The 15714-nt window shown below is 38.6% G+C and overlaps 1 long non-coding RNA gene across 1 annotated transcript; it reads right to left on the reverse strand.

The window, feature by feature from the left end:
• Positions 1-3329: 3329 nt before the first annotated feature.
• On the reverse strand, positions 3330-14289 carry LOC107838061 (uncharacterized). The gene is made up of 3 exons (XR_001664120.1): positions 13999-14289; positions 13000-13007; positions 3330-3341 (listed from the first exon to the last, which is right to left on the reverse strand). It is a non-coding gene; the product is annotated as an uncharacterized LOC107838061 (long non-coding RNA).
• Between the last annotated feature and the right edge of the window lie 1425 nt (positions 14290-15714).

A 15714-nucleotide genomic window follows, 5' to 3' on the forward strand; every position in this document is an offset into this window, starting at 1 on the left:
CATGACATAGCGACAGTTGAGACTATTTTTTTCCCGACTTTTTATATCCATCTGTACCAAATGGGAATCAACTTATGCATAAATTTGATCTTTCCATCCCAGTGTTTATTTTCGTACACAGGTGACTTTATCAGTGAATGGATAAAACGGTTTCTTTTGTTATGCAGATTTTGGTCTAAAGGTCTCTTTTTGTGTGCCAAAGAACTCGACTGCCGCCCGTTTGGCATACAGGGTGGAAAAAACGCAAACTCATTTGTCATATTTTATTGTTGTGGTGATGAAGCCGCAAACACCGGGCTTGGAAATATCTCTCGCCGTTTTAATTGCATCCTTCAAATTAACTGATGTACCCACAGCCACTGAAATGAACCTCCAGGGAAAGCGAGCAGACGCAGACGATGTAAACAGGTAGGCGTCGCTTTTCTTGTCTGGTTGCAGACAAGCCACTCTTCCGTGACTTTCGCCCCTGGGATCTGCTGACAGCTCAGCTCAGAGTGTCTACTGACTGCAAAATGTTTGATTAGATGTTCAATAACAAACATTTTCATGTGAAGTTCACTGTTTGTTTTCATCTGATTTCTGATCTGCACATCATTTTGAGACGTTCTCAAAAGGATGTGTGGGATAATTGCACTTCCTAAAATCACTGGTTCTTTTGATAAGTTTGCACTTTACTTCACACTTGTCAGACATTTGCACTAATTAGTTTTGGCTCAGCAAGAAGATTCAGAGCTGGATAACTTAAAGTTGGGAAGTTGTTTTAACATTGAATTGTGTGCGGGATACAAGTTTGCTCTCCAAGTGTTGAAACTCCTTTAAACTGAGTTTTAGAACATTTTGAATGAAATGAGTGTTGCAACATTAAAAACGTCTACCTGATCATTTCAGCCCCTAAGCAGATTGCCTGATAATCTCTGGTTCGAAAAACCAGACTGCTAAACCCAAATTTGCTGCCTTACAGTCCTAGACTGTTTTCAAAAGACTACTGCAAAGGAGAAATCACACATCAGAGTGTATGCAAAATGCTAAATTTCTCATTTATTCACAAGAATGAAAACACATTTAATTCTCTCTCCCTTTCTTGATTGGGTAATCTGAAAAAAAGGGTAGAATTTAGAAAAAAAGAAGAGAAGGAGTGAGCAGTGGAGAAAATAATAGAAAACGACAGAGCGGTGAGCGCGGGGGAAAGAAATTCACAAAAAGTTGCATCACACGGAGGAGTCATTGACTTTCTAACAAAAAGTTTAGTCTAACTGTGAAACAAAGACAATCAGAGTCTGCTGCATTACCATTTGGCTGGGGATGAAACATGATGCACCAAGAAACATTCTGCTGAGTTTCATGCTGTTAAAGGATTTTCCAATATTCCCCGTATCAATGATAAGAAAATTATAGATCAAAATTCTAAACAAATTCTTCAAAGCAGGTAGTTTTACAGTGCTTTGCACAACTGTTCACACACTTGTGCTTTTTCACATTTTGTCACTTCAAATAAAAAAATCCAATCAAATTTAATTTGCATAGCAAATTTCAGCAACAAGGCATTTCAAAGTGCTTCATGAAAACACACAAAAAAGACAAAGTCATAAAATACACAGCCAACAACTGAAACATTACAATTAGTCAAGTGCCATCGTTCATTTTTACAATGATTACATTTCAAAATCAACTCTAAACACGTGGGATTTTAAATAAAATCTAAAGGAACTCAGTGTTTCAGCTGTTTTCCAGTTTTGGAGAAGCTTGTTTCAGATTTGTGGTGCAAAGAAGAAGCTGAATGTTTGGTTCTGATTCTGGGGCAAAAACAGAACCAGAAAACCTGAGAGGTCTGGAAGGTTGATACAATCAGATAAAGCAGATCTTTAATGTATTTTTGTGCTAAACCACTCAGTGATTTATCTTACAGCAGTATCTTAAAGTCTGTTCTCTGAGCTACAGGGAGCCAGTGTAGGGACGTTAGAACTGGGGTGATGTTCTCTTGTCACATCACAACCCAAAACATTAATCCATTTTGTGTATTTTTAAAAGTGGCCGACCAATACAATACAATTTGTCTACTGATCTTTTTTTTTTTGTTGTTCTTGCAAAAATAGCTCCAGCTCAGTCAAACTGTATGGGTGAAGCACTGAATATAAATGCATGCCTCACTTTCAAGAATAACATTTGTCAAAAAAAAATTAAAACCTATTCAACAGCCACCTTCCATTAATAAATGTATTAAAGTTTGTGGTTGTGACGTGGAGAGAATGCAGTAAGAGTTCGATGGATAAGGAAAGTTTTGCAAGGTACCTTTATAAAAAATATTTAACTACAATGTAGCTAATTCTTTTTTTCCCAGATCAATGTCCATTTCAATCCAGCAGGACTAAAAAAAACTAGCTCGGTTGGGGAGAAAAAGTGGATTTTTAAGCCTGTCCAGCAGTCTGCCTTCAGCTTTCTTATTCCACTCACATCCCTTCTAAGTCACACTGGCTTTGTGTTCGACTTTCTGCAGTTTCTTTTTTTCTTTTTTTATCTGTTTCTTTGCATTTTTCTGAGCCAGACATTCATCATTTAGCACCAGCAGGATGAGCTGCGGGATAAAAAGACAACGTTATGTGCTCAGATTAATTATGCGCACCCAAACAACGTTCACCGGATTTTGGGCTGAAATACACGATCGTTATTTAACTGTTTATCATTGCTGCAAATACTTTGTGTGTCATACCAGCTTGAGGCAGAGGCGATGATCTTTTTCTGTTATTCTTAGCATTATTTTTTTCTTTTGTGCTCTGCTTTTCAGCAATAATTCCTGATGGTGCACACATATGCAAAAAACAAAACAAAACATATTTATCAAATTTCAAAACAAGGTCATGGTTGTCTGAGGTTCTGCATGGCCTCCAGGTTCCTGCTGCATGGTGTGTTTCCACTAAAAGCTGTGCTGCCTCAGCTTTCTGTCCCACATCCTGCAAATGTTGCCCTCGCCCTCCTGACCTCCCCGAGCTGAACCTGTCAACCCGAACGCTCGTGCAGCATGCAGACACCATGGATAGAGCGAGGATAGAAAAACTTACCATCAAAAGAAAAGAAGAAGAAAAAAAAGAGTAGAACTTAGAAAAAAAGAAGAGAAGGAGTGAGCGGTAGAGAAAATAATAGAAAACAACTGAGAGCGGTGAGCGCAGGGGAAAGAAAGCGGTGTAGATTGAAAGGCCTCTTCTTCTTCTAATTTGCACAGTATTCATCACCTTGGAGGGCAGATGCTCTCATATCGCTTTCCATTCACTTTCTCACCCTTGGCTTCAGGTCAGAGGAAAAAAACAGGCAATTTCCCTCCCGCCTGTGCACAAGTGGCTCCATTCCTCATGGATAAACTGTACTTTTGAAATGTGAAGGAGTGAGGGCATTCATCACCGAGGCCCGGTCTCCCCTCAGCCGGAACAAAAAAGAAAAGCAAAAGAAAAAAAATGGTGGCAAACACTTGTGATTAACAGCTTGCTCCTTCTGTGGTTTAAGAGCGCTCTGCGGGGCTGCTGTCAGTCAAGACAGCCAGTGATGGGAGCACTGCCTGTCTAATTCGCTTAAGGGGCCGCAGCGCAGCGTGCCCGCCTGCAGGAGGCGCAGAACATATCGGATTGTTGGGATTTTACTGTGGAGTTCTGCACTACTGGGGCCCATCGATGAAGACACTGGGAGTCAGTAACATTTTCATCCCCACACAATGAAAGTCGAGAGAGGCAGTAACGTTAGGCAGTGCGCATTAAAAGAACTTTTGGATTTCTTCACCTTTTGTCATCTTAAAACCACAAAACGTAACTCTTAAAGATGTGGTTCTATGCATTTTCCAGGCACACAGTGCCATTTCATAACACAATAACATAGCTATTTTAACTTCTGTTGTTATAAAAATGTTGTATATACCAAATATGACTTAAAAGAAATTTTACTTTTGAAATTGGGCCTCTGTCTCTTTAAAAACTCCTTTTCTGAAACTCTGCCGTCAGGGTCTGCTCCCTGCCATGTCCACAGACCATGGACATGGAGCAGACTACTTTGCAGGGCATTCTGGGTAAATACAACCAAAACAAATATGCAAGTCTAATGCTAGAGGCAGAAATACCTTGTTGTCTTTTGCTAAAGATTACAGAGATATCCTACAACTACTGACATTTGATGCCTTGCCATTTATGCGTATATTTTGTGAAGACGGAAGCTGCGCTCAATGTCTTCTTCAGACATTTTGTATCATTTCCTTCAGTGGTTCTTGGTGCAGCGCCACCGCAGGCGAGGAGGAGAACAGATTTTCTCAAAGGGTTTGCTTTGTTTGACACAGTGCAGAGTGAAAGAACCACAGCAGCTGAAAATGTTGCAATTTTGGTTACCAAAATTGCAAAATAATCTACCAGACTATTTTCTTTTAGCACGCCCGAAAAGAACTTTGCTAAAATTTGGTTTTCCAAATACTTTCCTATTCGAGTGAACTCCGTTGCCATCTCTCTGTATTCATACCCTAGAAATCGCTTCACTTTAGAGAAAAAGAGAAGAGCCTGAGAGTTGATGGTGATTATTCAAGCCCATTCTCCCATCTCTTTCACCTCTCTCCATTGATCCCGTCCCATCAGAGAGGCTGTAAATATTAATGAGGGCTTTGTTTTAGCAACCTGTGTGAAGATCAGAGCACAAAGCAATGGAGGCATCCGGACATGTATTTTTTTTTTCTCTTGCAGTCGAACAGCAGGCAGCCTTTGGGGGAGGGGAGGGAGCTTAGGGGGAGTCCAGCCTTCAGCCCACCGCCTCGGGCTCTCTGTGTTCAAGTCAAGGTCAGCTCAAGGGAAACTGTTAATGTGCGAGATCCGAGTCAATTTTGTTTAAAATGGAGGTGTATCTGGCTGACTTGGAGATAGAGTTGAACATAAGGATAAGATGTCCTTTCTTTTTATTTTTTTTTTTACTTATAAAGCCATGAAGTTTAAAGTGCAATTTTATTATAACCAGAAGTAGAAATGCAATTATCAAAATTAATGGTATAAAACACCACACAGTGGGGTGTAATAAAGGACCAGTTCATCATTTTGTAAGATGTGCTTAATCTATAAATATCAAAGACAGATTTTTATAAATGGTATAAAATCAATGCTGAGCTCATCATACAAACTATTTCTCAGTCCAACGCTCCTTAGAACTGTTGTAAATGAGAAGCACTGTCGTGATGACATGATGAAGGCGGAGTGTCAGAAAGAGCAGCAGCTTCTTAAACAGACAGAGGTCCAATTTCAGGACAAAATTACAAGATCAAATTTCTTTTTAGTTTATTTTTCTTATGTTCATCACTTTTATAACAACTGAAGGCAACACAGCAATATGAGTGTGCTATAAATTTGCACCAATTAGCTGCAAAATCATGTTAATGTCAATAGGGCTGTACAAATGACTGGTGCTGTGAAATGTTGCCTAATACACACAGTAAAATTCATGCATGGTCTTTTTTTGGCAATATTAATGCTAGAGTTGTGGACATAAGTAAGAATAAAAATACTGCATAAAGCCATATTTCAAGCATGCATAACTATGAGCAGAGATTATTAAAATATATTTAAATATTATTTCTGAAACTGGTTAGAGGAATAATCCGAAGCGCCCTCACCTCTTCACTTTGGAATATTTTACATCTACTGTGCAAGAGCAACAGCAGCTTCTGTAAAACAACATATGTGATCTGGGAGTACCAATTAAAAAGAAAATATCAACAACATTAAATATAACCCCAGCAGTGTGTGACCCCTCTTTCCCTTCCTGCTCCATTAAGTCTCTTTAAAGAAAATATGTTTGTGTGTTCGGTGACCCCCATTTTCCCTCCCTGACCTTTGAGAAGATGTCAGAATCAAGGGTCAAGGAACCTCTCCCCTTGGTTTAATGTTTTAATGCCGTACCTAGTGCTGTAATCACATGTCAGCTCTCTCATGTTAGAAACTGTGATGTAGGGTCTGTCCTGCTGAGACAGAACAAAAAAAAATTGAAACCAAGACGGTGGTTTGGCTTAACTCGGGGCATTGAGGAAGAAAGGAGGGATCACTCCGGTTAATAGAAGTTTGTGAATTACAGCAGATGTTGGCCAACTCCTTTCCAATCTAGAAACAATACGTGTGACATGAGGCTCATTTCTATATGGGAACGGATCGATGACCCGGATTGGTGTGGGTTTTATAAGGAGTTGGGCTGCAACCTGCCCCCAAGTGCGGGAGTGTGACAGATGCAAGTCACCGAAGTCGATCGACAGCGCACATGGTCAGCAAACATGACATCTTGAAAGAAAAATGAAGCAGCCAGCAGAGGTAAATAAAACTAAAGATTGGTTTTCTTATGGATTACAGAGTCACTGAGGTCATGGAGCAAGCGATGGCGATTCCAGCTAACTTTAATACCTCTTGTGAAAAGAAATATGCTAATATCGAAAATAAACAGACAGATGCACCAGACAGCACATGACAAACTTTGATGGGGGTCACATTGTGAATTCACATGAATTTACAAGAAGGAATAATATTTATAGGTATATGAAGGCAAGTTTATACAAATGCATAATATCTGTTAATACCACTCAAACTTTATCAGGTTGTTCTTGTTTACTTACGGTAAATTAAATTCCGAAGTTGCAGCACCAGCAGATGTAAAAGAACAGAAACAATGATGTATAACTTAGAAACCAAGAAATGTATTCATACTCAGAACCACAATAAGGTGGAGAATAAAGATGTGGGAAGGGACAAACAACCAAAAGGTTAATATTGACCACTTGCATGTGACATCACACTCTTCATAAGTAGCCCACTCTGCCGTGATGAACGTCAAAACAACATATGTGTGAGTTAATCCTTGTAAACTTAAAAAAAACCAGACACTTCGTAGCCTAAAACCACATTTATGTAAAACAGACAAAGATGCAAACCAACCTCATCATTTTATCGTAAACTGTTGATGACGAAAGAAGACAGAGATGGACAACAGTCGGCAAAAGTAAGCAGCTCTCGTTGTATTCACAAATTTGTAGTAAACACTTTTTTTTTACAAGGTAAGACAATTCAGATAACATATTTCAACAGGAAGATTTGTAAGATGCAATCAAATATTGCATCCTGGAGATGGTATTCAGACTACCATGTACCCTACCATATACAAAAAAAAAAAACATAACTGGTAAGCATCTAGACATTTTTGTGGAATAAAACATCTAGGCAAAGTTGGGGATTTGATCAAATCAACATGTCCAGAGAGAGAAGGTGTTGGTTGGTTACTAAGCGGGATACCGCTGTCTGAGTCCCGACCAGGTGTGCAACGTCCACAGACAAATTAGCTTCAGCTAAACAAGTAGAACCAATGGCTGTACTGGCAAAAAACAACTTGGAAAAATAATCGTATCTCCGTTCAATACTCCTGTCCCTTACTTCCAATATGTGTCAACGTGATTAAGTGACATAGCCATAACAAGTATTATATGTACATGTCTTGATGATTGGTATCTTCTGGAGGTTCCCCATTGCCCAGTGGGGTCCAAGTCAGTTTTCAATGGCCACTGTCCTGCATGTTTTAGAGATTTCTCTGCTTCAGCACACCTAAATCAAATTAATCTCACAGAAGTAGAAAGTAGGTAATACAGTTATTGGATTCAGGTGTGTTAGGGCAACGACACACATGCAGGGCTCAGGCCCTTGAGGACTTGGGTTGTATGCCCCTGCCATAGTCTGACTGATCTTTGAGTAAAGATTCTTTTGGAATAGTATCATAATCACCAAGATGCATAAACTGATGGCGAGAAGCAAGTTATTATGAATAGTAATGATGCTCAAATCTCTATACCTGTGGAAGACGAATCATGTGACACATCAAAAATAGATCATTCCTACAATGAATAAAAACTTGTGGAGATAAACCAGAGTCTCTCTGGCATCTGACAGAACCAAACTCCACCAGTAACATTTAAGGTCCATGTTTAAGCCCTCCTGAAATGCTAGCCTACTCCTACAGTCTGTCAACAGAACAATGTCAAGAATCTAAATTGTCCCTGAACTGGGATGTCATCTTCAACCCAGAGCAAAACTGCCAGATTTTAAGAACCAGCTACTCAGACAGAGGCAATTCTAGTATCTGAATTGCCTCTTGCATTTAGGCCCAACAGGGTGTGACAACCCAATGACAAGACCATCAGCTTGCCCTGACTGCCAACTCTGTTTTAATTGCCATCTAATGTTTTAGTCAAATTTAGTCTAGTCACATAACCCTTTAACAAGTGCAGTTTAATTTTATTTCCACAACTCTGTCTGGGTGCTTAACCCACTTTTCTAAGCCAGTGACTCCTGACGATGCTTGTCATGTCTTGTGTGATTTCTTTTGATTTTCACTCTGCGGGAGACTTTTCAGCCACATGCTGTGATAAACTTGCAGCTTCGGTACTGATTTGATTGAACAGGGCTCTCAAGTATTTAGGCCAGGGTGGGTTTGGCCTAACTCCAGCCAGTGGTTAACAACTGAAGGAAGGTTGGATCTGTGGAAAATTTGCATACTATTGTCATGCAAATTTTCCACATGCATCAATTTTGAAAATATCTACAGAGATGCACAAATAAAAAGGCTGTAGACTGCAGTCTGACAATTTTCTGCTTGACCAGCTCTGATCTGAGACCAACCAATCAGAAACCTAAAGCCAGATCTTTTGTCCAATTAGTGTATGAACACATCAACACTGAAGGTAGTTGTGCAAATAGTAACACTCTTCACTGTGGATGTTTAATGCTGAGGGAAGAATACTTGATCTTTTCTATTTTTAGTATTAGTGAGGTGTTTGAAAACTTAGTCAGAGGAAGCAAGAAAAAGACCAAAATATAATAATAATAAAATATGAATATTTTGTTATTTTGGTACACATCTACATTTTAAGATACACAAAAACGTATCAATTAGTGAACTATACCTACCAGTATTGGGTAATAACCGGTAGTAGATGTCTCAAACACCATTGTGAGTTGTATGCAAAAACGGAATGGCCTCCTTTAAGCATAAGGAGAAACAATCACCTGATGATTCTGATTTATAAATATCTACTCGACTTGGCTCCAGCACTTAAACTCTCTTTTACATAGATCTGTTAATTCCCATTCTTTACGTTCTAACAATATTTTTCTTTTGCATGTCCCATGTTTCCGAATGGAAAAACGGAAGCAAGCTTTCAGTGTGATGGCTCCTACAGCCAGGAATCAGCTCCAGTCTGAAATCAAGATGTCAAAATTGATTTCACTGGACTTATTTCGAGCGATTCTTATTAATTAATTTTATTTTGTAACCAAGTTACAGTGTATTGCAGACTTTCTGCCCAGGTCCCTCATGAAAATGAGATCTGGATCTCAACAGAGTTTACCTGGTTAAATAAAGGAAATAAAAAATAAATAAATAAAAAAAAATAACCCAGTACTGCTAATTTAATTTATAGAATTTTATGCACAAGCCTATTATTTTTTAAATATAAACCGATGGAATTTGATAAAGATTAGAATCGCATAGATTTGTTGTGAATAAATAAAAAAAACTCATTCTATTTTTTATGCAATCATTTCTTCTCATCAGTCACATAATTTAAACAGAATCAAGATGGTTTCTGAATTAAAAATTATTTCTGAATTGAACTGAGACCCTTAAAACTGAAAACGAGTCGAATCACTAGAGACTGAAAGATTTCCATCTCTAGTAATAATCCTGTTTAAAGAGATTATTGTGTTTGAATAGACATTTTTTCATAAGGGATGCAACAATAAATCGGCCCTGTTTTTTTTAATTTTAGGAGATCGTCGATCAGTCAATACTTTCATGAGAAACCAATCTTATCCACCGATCTTATCTAACATCGCAAAGGTCTGAAAATCAGCCACTGTCTGACAGAACCACCCAGCAAAGAACAGTCACCACATTGTTACCAACTTAACGAGCGTCGCAATATTTAGTAACTTTACAACATAGATAAATCACTATCTACTAAAATCAGACGGGGAAGGTTAGGTCTTTTAAAGATCAGTGGTCGGTTATTGTCCTTTTCTGTCTCTTTCTCCCTGTAATTCAATCCAGAATATTATTATCTTCTACTTTTCATCTTTGCGAGAAGGACAGCTTTGACATTAACATTAAGAACGATGACAGAAAAAAAAAATCCCAGCATGAGGGAAAAGTGAAGCTTGAACTGCGACTTCAATAAATTAATTTCGATCTCGTGACACTCCCACCTCTCATGCAAATGTACAGCTAGAAGAGCAAAAGTGTCAACTTCAATTTCAAACAAATGAAGGGTACAAGAGATGGGTCATTGTTGCACGCCGATTTCGACATTTAAATCAAAGGATTCAATGTCTGGAAGTGTCTGTGTGACGAACAGGATCCTTTATTTGTTGAGATCTTTTCGCTCTGATTTCATAATCTTTGGTAGGAAAGAAAACGCCATGAAACAACCATGGCTTAGTAAGATTCACAATTTCTAGGACAGGGGGAGACGAACACCTTGATTACAAACAGTGGAATATTTTGCTTCTATTCTCCCAGGAATTTAGTGTGAGCCCATCATTTGTAGGTTAGAGTACACATGTCAGAGCATCCCTCCTGAGCTGTCCCCCTCCATTGTTCAGGTGACAGCGTCAACCATCAGGAGACGGACTAGGCAGTAATGTATACACACTTGACCGCTTCAACTATACAAGGCTTTTCTTTTTTCCCCTCCAGTCTCTTTTAAAGGCCTGTTGAGAGAACCACCAACGTGTGTGCTTGCATTTCATTTCATTTCATTTCATTTCATTTCATGTGAGCCTCTTGAGTCTCCCTCATGACCTGTAAACAGGTTTCCCTCCACACCCAGCAGCGGCGCCGCCTGTCACCTGCAAACCGAGCAGAGCCGAATGTCGCCTCTGTCACGCTCCGATGGCTCAATTTAAATGGAAATTGGATGAAGTGCATGGAAGTGATCCACCATCCAGAACAATTAACCTGTTTTACTGTCAGGCCTTGAAAGAGGAATTTGACTTTGGATGAAAACAGAGAAAATTGATTGTTCCAAGTTATTTTTACTTTAATACTTTTGCAATTAAAATATGCTACTGTTGCACCTAAATTTCCCCAGTGGTTCAATTTTATTTTACTTTATAAAATATTCAGCAGATAATATGGGGGCTCCAGTTATTTTTTTTTCTTTTTTACATCAAATGCAGAATAAAATCACCATCATCATGCTTTAAAGGTGTGCCTAGGGTTCGCTAACTTTTGAAAACCTGTTCCCCTCCTCGCCTGTGGGGGTGCTGCACCAAGAACTACTGAAGGAAACAACACAAAAGCCTCAGAAGAAGACACCAAGCACAATTTCCTTTTTCATAAAATGCAAACAAAAATTAAGTGGCGTCACATTTTTACAACTGTGTATTGCGATCATTGTATAAAAAGGAGTACATTTCTGCCAAAAACAAATCTCTGAACTTTTCAGGAATAAAAGGAAATTTCTGACACTTCAAAAGTAAAAAATTGTCGAAAAAACTCAGAAATTTCTAGATTAATCATATACATTTTCTAGAAAAAAGCATGAAAATTTCAGAGTTTGAAAATTTGCGACTTTTGAAATTACAAATCTCAGATAAATTTCTAAGATTTATCTCAAAGTTTATTTTTCTAGTAAATCTTCAAGTTTTCAAACTTGAAGACTTGAAAACTTGTCTTCAAGTTTTCAAGTCTTCAAGGTTTTTTCCACAAAACTTTCTTTGATTTTTTGTGAGAAATCTACTCCTCTTTTATTGTTTCTATCTTTGATGACTCTAATATGTCATCGTGTATTTCAGTGATTGTAGGATTTCTCTTTTGTCTTTGGCAAAAGACCACAAGCCATTTCTTCCTCTAGTACTAGAATCGCGTTTTTGTTTTGATTATATTTACCCAGAATGGCTTGTACTATAGGCCGCTTCAGAGTACAGTTGTGAATTCACAGCTCCCCTCAAACAAATCAGACTTTTACTACACAATTTTATCCATTTTTACTGAGGGTATGAATTACTCTTGAATTTGCTGTACATCTTTCTTAATACGAGATATCTATTTGCCCATTTTTTCCTCATCTGCCTGTTCTGATTAATCTCAAAATATAATNCATCTTTCTTAATACGAGATATCTATTTGCCCATTTTTTCCTCATCTGCCTGTTCTGATTAATCTCAAAATATAATATTTCCCAGGGAATTTATAATTGTTCTGAACTAAAGAAATCCACAGAAAACAGTGGCATTATATATATATATATATATTCTTTACTAAAAGTAATCTTGAATCTTTTTTTTCTTTGCACACCAACACTGAAGAGATAAAGCAAGACTGAATGAATCATGTTATCAGGACGCACAGGCTAAAGTGTTTATCAGATAATAGCTGGTTTTAGATTAGAATACAGCTACACAAAGGAAAAGATTAAGACAATCAATAACCCCAAGGTGGAAGAAATACTTAGAGATTAACAGAAAAGATGAATACATAAAATTTATCCACACATAAGGCTCAGTCTGTCCTAATTTTGAAATGAGTTTCTTAAAAAGAAAAAGTCTGACGAGTCTATACTTCCATAGTGATAGAGGAAGATAGCTAGTTGCTAATATCTCTGCAGCAGGTCCAATATAAGTCGCTGAATCTGCTTGATGGAATCCTCCAGAAATAAGTGGGGAAAAATAAGATTACTTGTGTGATTTTGGTGCGATGACCTTTTAACTTGACTGTGGAGAGAAAAATGGAACTCCTGCCAGAGGATGAAATTATTGAAGCATTGATTTGTTTTTGCACAAATGATGCTGAACTAAAGCACACCTCCTGCTTCACCTCGACCTGACTTTTGTCATGTTTGGAAAGAAATGCTTTTTCGTTCACTTGGATGGTTTTGTAAATTATGTCCATCTGATGGCAAAGAATTAGCGATCTCGATCATTAACACGAGTCCCAGACAAGGCAATTAAAAAGTGGTACTGGACTTCCTGACTTTTGAATAGTTTTGTTTTGTTGGCGAACCCACAGTGAACAACAAGACCATGATTTGCTTGGACAGTTTTTGAAAAATTCACATCCAATTTTCTTGTGGATGACACAGCTGCTGTTCATATGGGCTTTTCACCATTTCATTTTTGATGACATCAGTGAGATATTTTTCACTATATCTGCTTTGATAACCTCCCAATCTCCTGTACCATCAACTCAACCGTAAGCCTGTTTGACCTAAATTGCTGGGTTTCAGATGACGTAGCTCCGATGTCACCCAATGCAGATGGAGGGCCAGAAGTAAATTCATCCCATTTATTTCTGTTGATCCAGCATCAAAATGTCTAAAGTCTGAGTCTTTTACGGTTGCTCCAACTGTTCTAATAGAGAGAAAGATAAACGTTATTTTTGTGTTTTGAAGGTAGTTAGTCACAAGGGAGTTCATTTTAAAAAACTTACTGAAAAAAGAGGAGAAAAGTGGATCAACAATGTACAGCTAATAACAAGAGGTGCGGAAACTAACAATGCCAAAGTTTGCAGCACTACTTTCTAACAGGAAACAATTGCATCATTTAAATTGTATTTTCAGATATATTTGGTTGTCCTCAGAGTATTAATGTTATTAGCAGCTAGCTCAGTGCCAAGCCACGGACAGAAAATATAATGCTTATTCAGTGGGACTTTCATGCTAAAAAAAATAGAAGAAAACTAAATAAATAAAATATAACCAACCCAGCCACACAGTCACAGTGAGCTGCTACTATTCCCCCACATACTTCAAGTCTGGCCACGAACAGACACGAACATGGGGTTTCTGTAGATCGGTGCGAATCGTTGACCTACATTGGACCTGAATTTGGGTTTACAAAAGCTAAATAAATTATTTACCAGGATATTCAAGCTCATAAAATAACATGGGTTAGTTCGTTGCTAGCGATAGCATCGTTATCATAGACTAATTAACTTAAAATAGCACAACTCACTAGACACCCAGCAGAAACAAGTCGACAGCCATTTAATGCTTCTTTCGATCCTAAATGCTTGACCCAACTTGAAACTAAATGATTGTATTCTCCAGGCTTTTAAAAACTTTCTTCTGGTTCATCGTATAATATGAGGTCTGCAGCTCCAGATAATTAGTTATGTGGATCGCCTAGATGCCGGGTAAATCCTCAAGATTATAAGAGAAGTCTTTTTTCTTTTTTTTTACCGAGATAATACGGATCATATCCTAAATATCCCCATATTTTTTTGAGATTGTGGAAAGAAATAGATTAAAGAAAGTGGATATCAATTACAAACAATATTTTTACTGCAAATTTCAATAACAATCTTGCACTTGCAAATTTTCCCATAAGGGCTCTGGTGAGAACAGTTTTGTATTTGTATTTTAATAATTGTTTTTCTTATCTCTTTTTTTTTAAAAAACATACAAATCCTCATTGTCTCAAAAGATTATTCAGAGCAATTTTGCCCCCCGTTGATGTTGACAGAGGCAGAATTAAAGAATAAAAAATCACAGCTGAAATGGTGGCACTCTGTATGCAGGCGACTGAAGCGTGTTGGACTTTTGAATCAGTCAGGTAATGGGTGAAATTGTGTCTGCTGCAAAGCTTATAAATCGCAGAGCTGGCAGTATTTATCTATGTCTCAGACAATCCTGCTGGGAGATGGGAGCGCTGAAATGAAAATCAACAGCCGGCTTCTCCTCCCCTCTGCTCCCGTCAGGTCATTTCACCCCCACCGCCCTCCTTCCTGAAAGCGGGCGCGCAAGGAGAGGCTGATAAATATAAAGCAAGTGGAAAGCCGCCTGCCTTTGCCCTCCATGTTTCACCACAATTCCCGGGGTCATTTTAATGTATTTTGCCCCAAAACCTGGAGAAAACTCGACAAATCCGCCCCTCTTGCCCAAACTCCTCGAATACACGTTCTCTTTAAACCGCATGTTGCTCACGTCTTTTACAAAAAAAAAAGCCTTCGGCTCTAATCCATTGACGCTTTACACCTGAACTTATTTAATATATTTCATCTCTTAAATCAAGACTTTTACGCTCGAATGATGGGAGGGCTTATCTTTAATAAAAAACGGAGACAAGAGCTATTCTGGTCTCCCATCCAAGACAACTGGCCTTTCGGCTCCGTTTCTAACAGTCACACCTTGTTACTGTGTCTGCGACGGCCGGAATAGAAGTGACAGGCATGAGCACGGAGAGAAACGGGGCCGGATGAAGAGACAGGAACAGGAACACAGGAGGAGGGAACAATAACACGCAATTTCAGACTTCATTGTAATTCCGCTCTCATCCTGGTCCCCGGCGACGGCCGTGCGAGCCGGGCAGGATTCTAATCATTCCTGTTGTCAGAACGGCACCTCAAGTGAGATTGAGTTGATTGCTTGAACAAATTTGCAAAGTAACAATGCAATTTGCGTCAGTGTGCCTTTGGGGGGGATTTAGGCCTGTGATTGGTGGAGACTCCGGAGGGATGGCGATGGAGAAGTGCTTGTTGTCTTCTCGGAGAGACGTGTTCGCAGGTTAATTAATCTCACTGTTAATCTCGACGCTTCTACAACGGTAAACAGTCACACGTGTTTTGGGAGCTAGCTAAGTGAGCTGAAGAACTTTTGAAAATTTCATGCCACAATTTGGGATTTCACCGTTCTTAAAGTATCAAGCAATTAAAAGGATAACTGTGATGTTCAAATGC

Source organism: Poecilia formosa, unplaced genomic scaffold, assembly GCF_000485575.1.
Source record: "Poecilia formosa unplaced genomic scaffold, Poecilia_formosa-5.1.2 Scaffold207, whole genome shotgun sequence".
Classification (NCBI taxonomy): Eukaryota; Metazoa; Chordata; class Actinopteri; order Cyprinodontiformes; family Poeciliidae; genus Poecilia; species Poecilia formosa.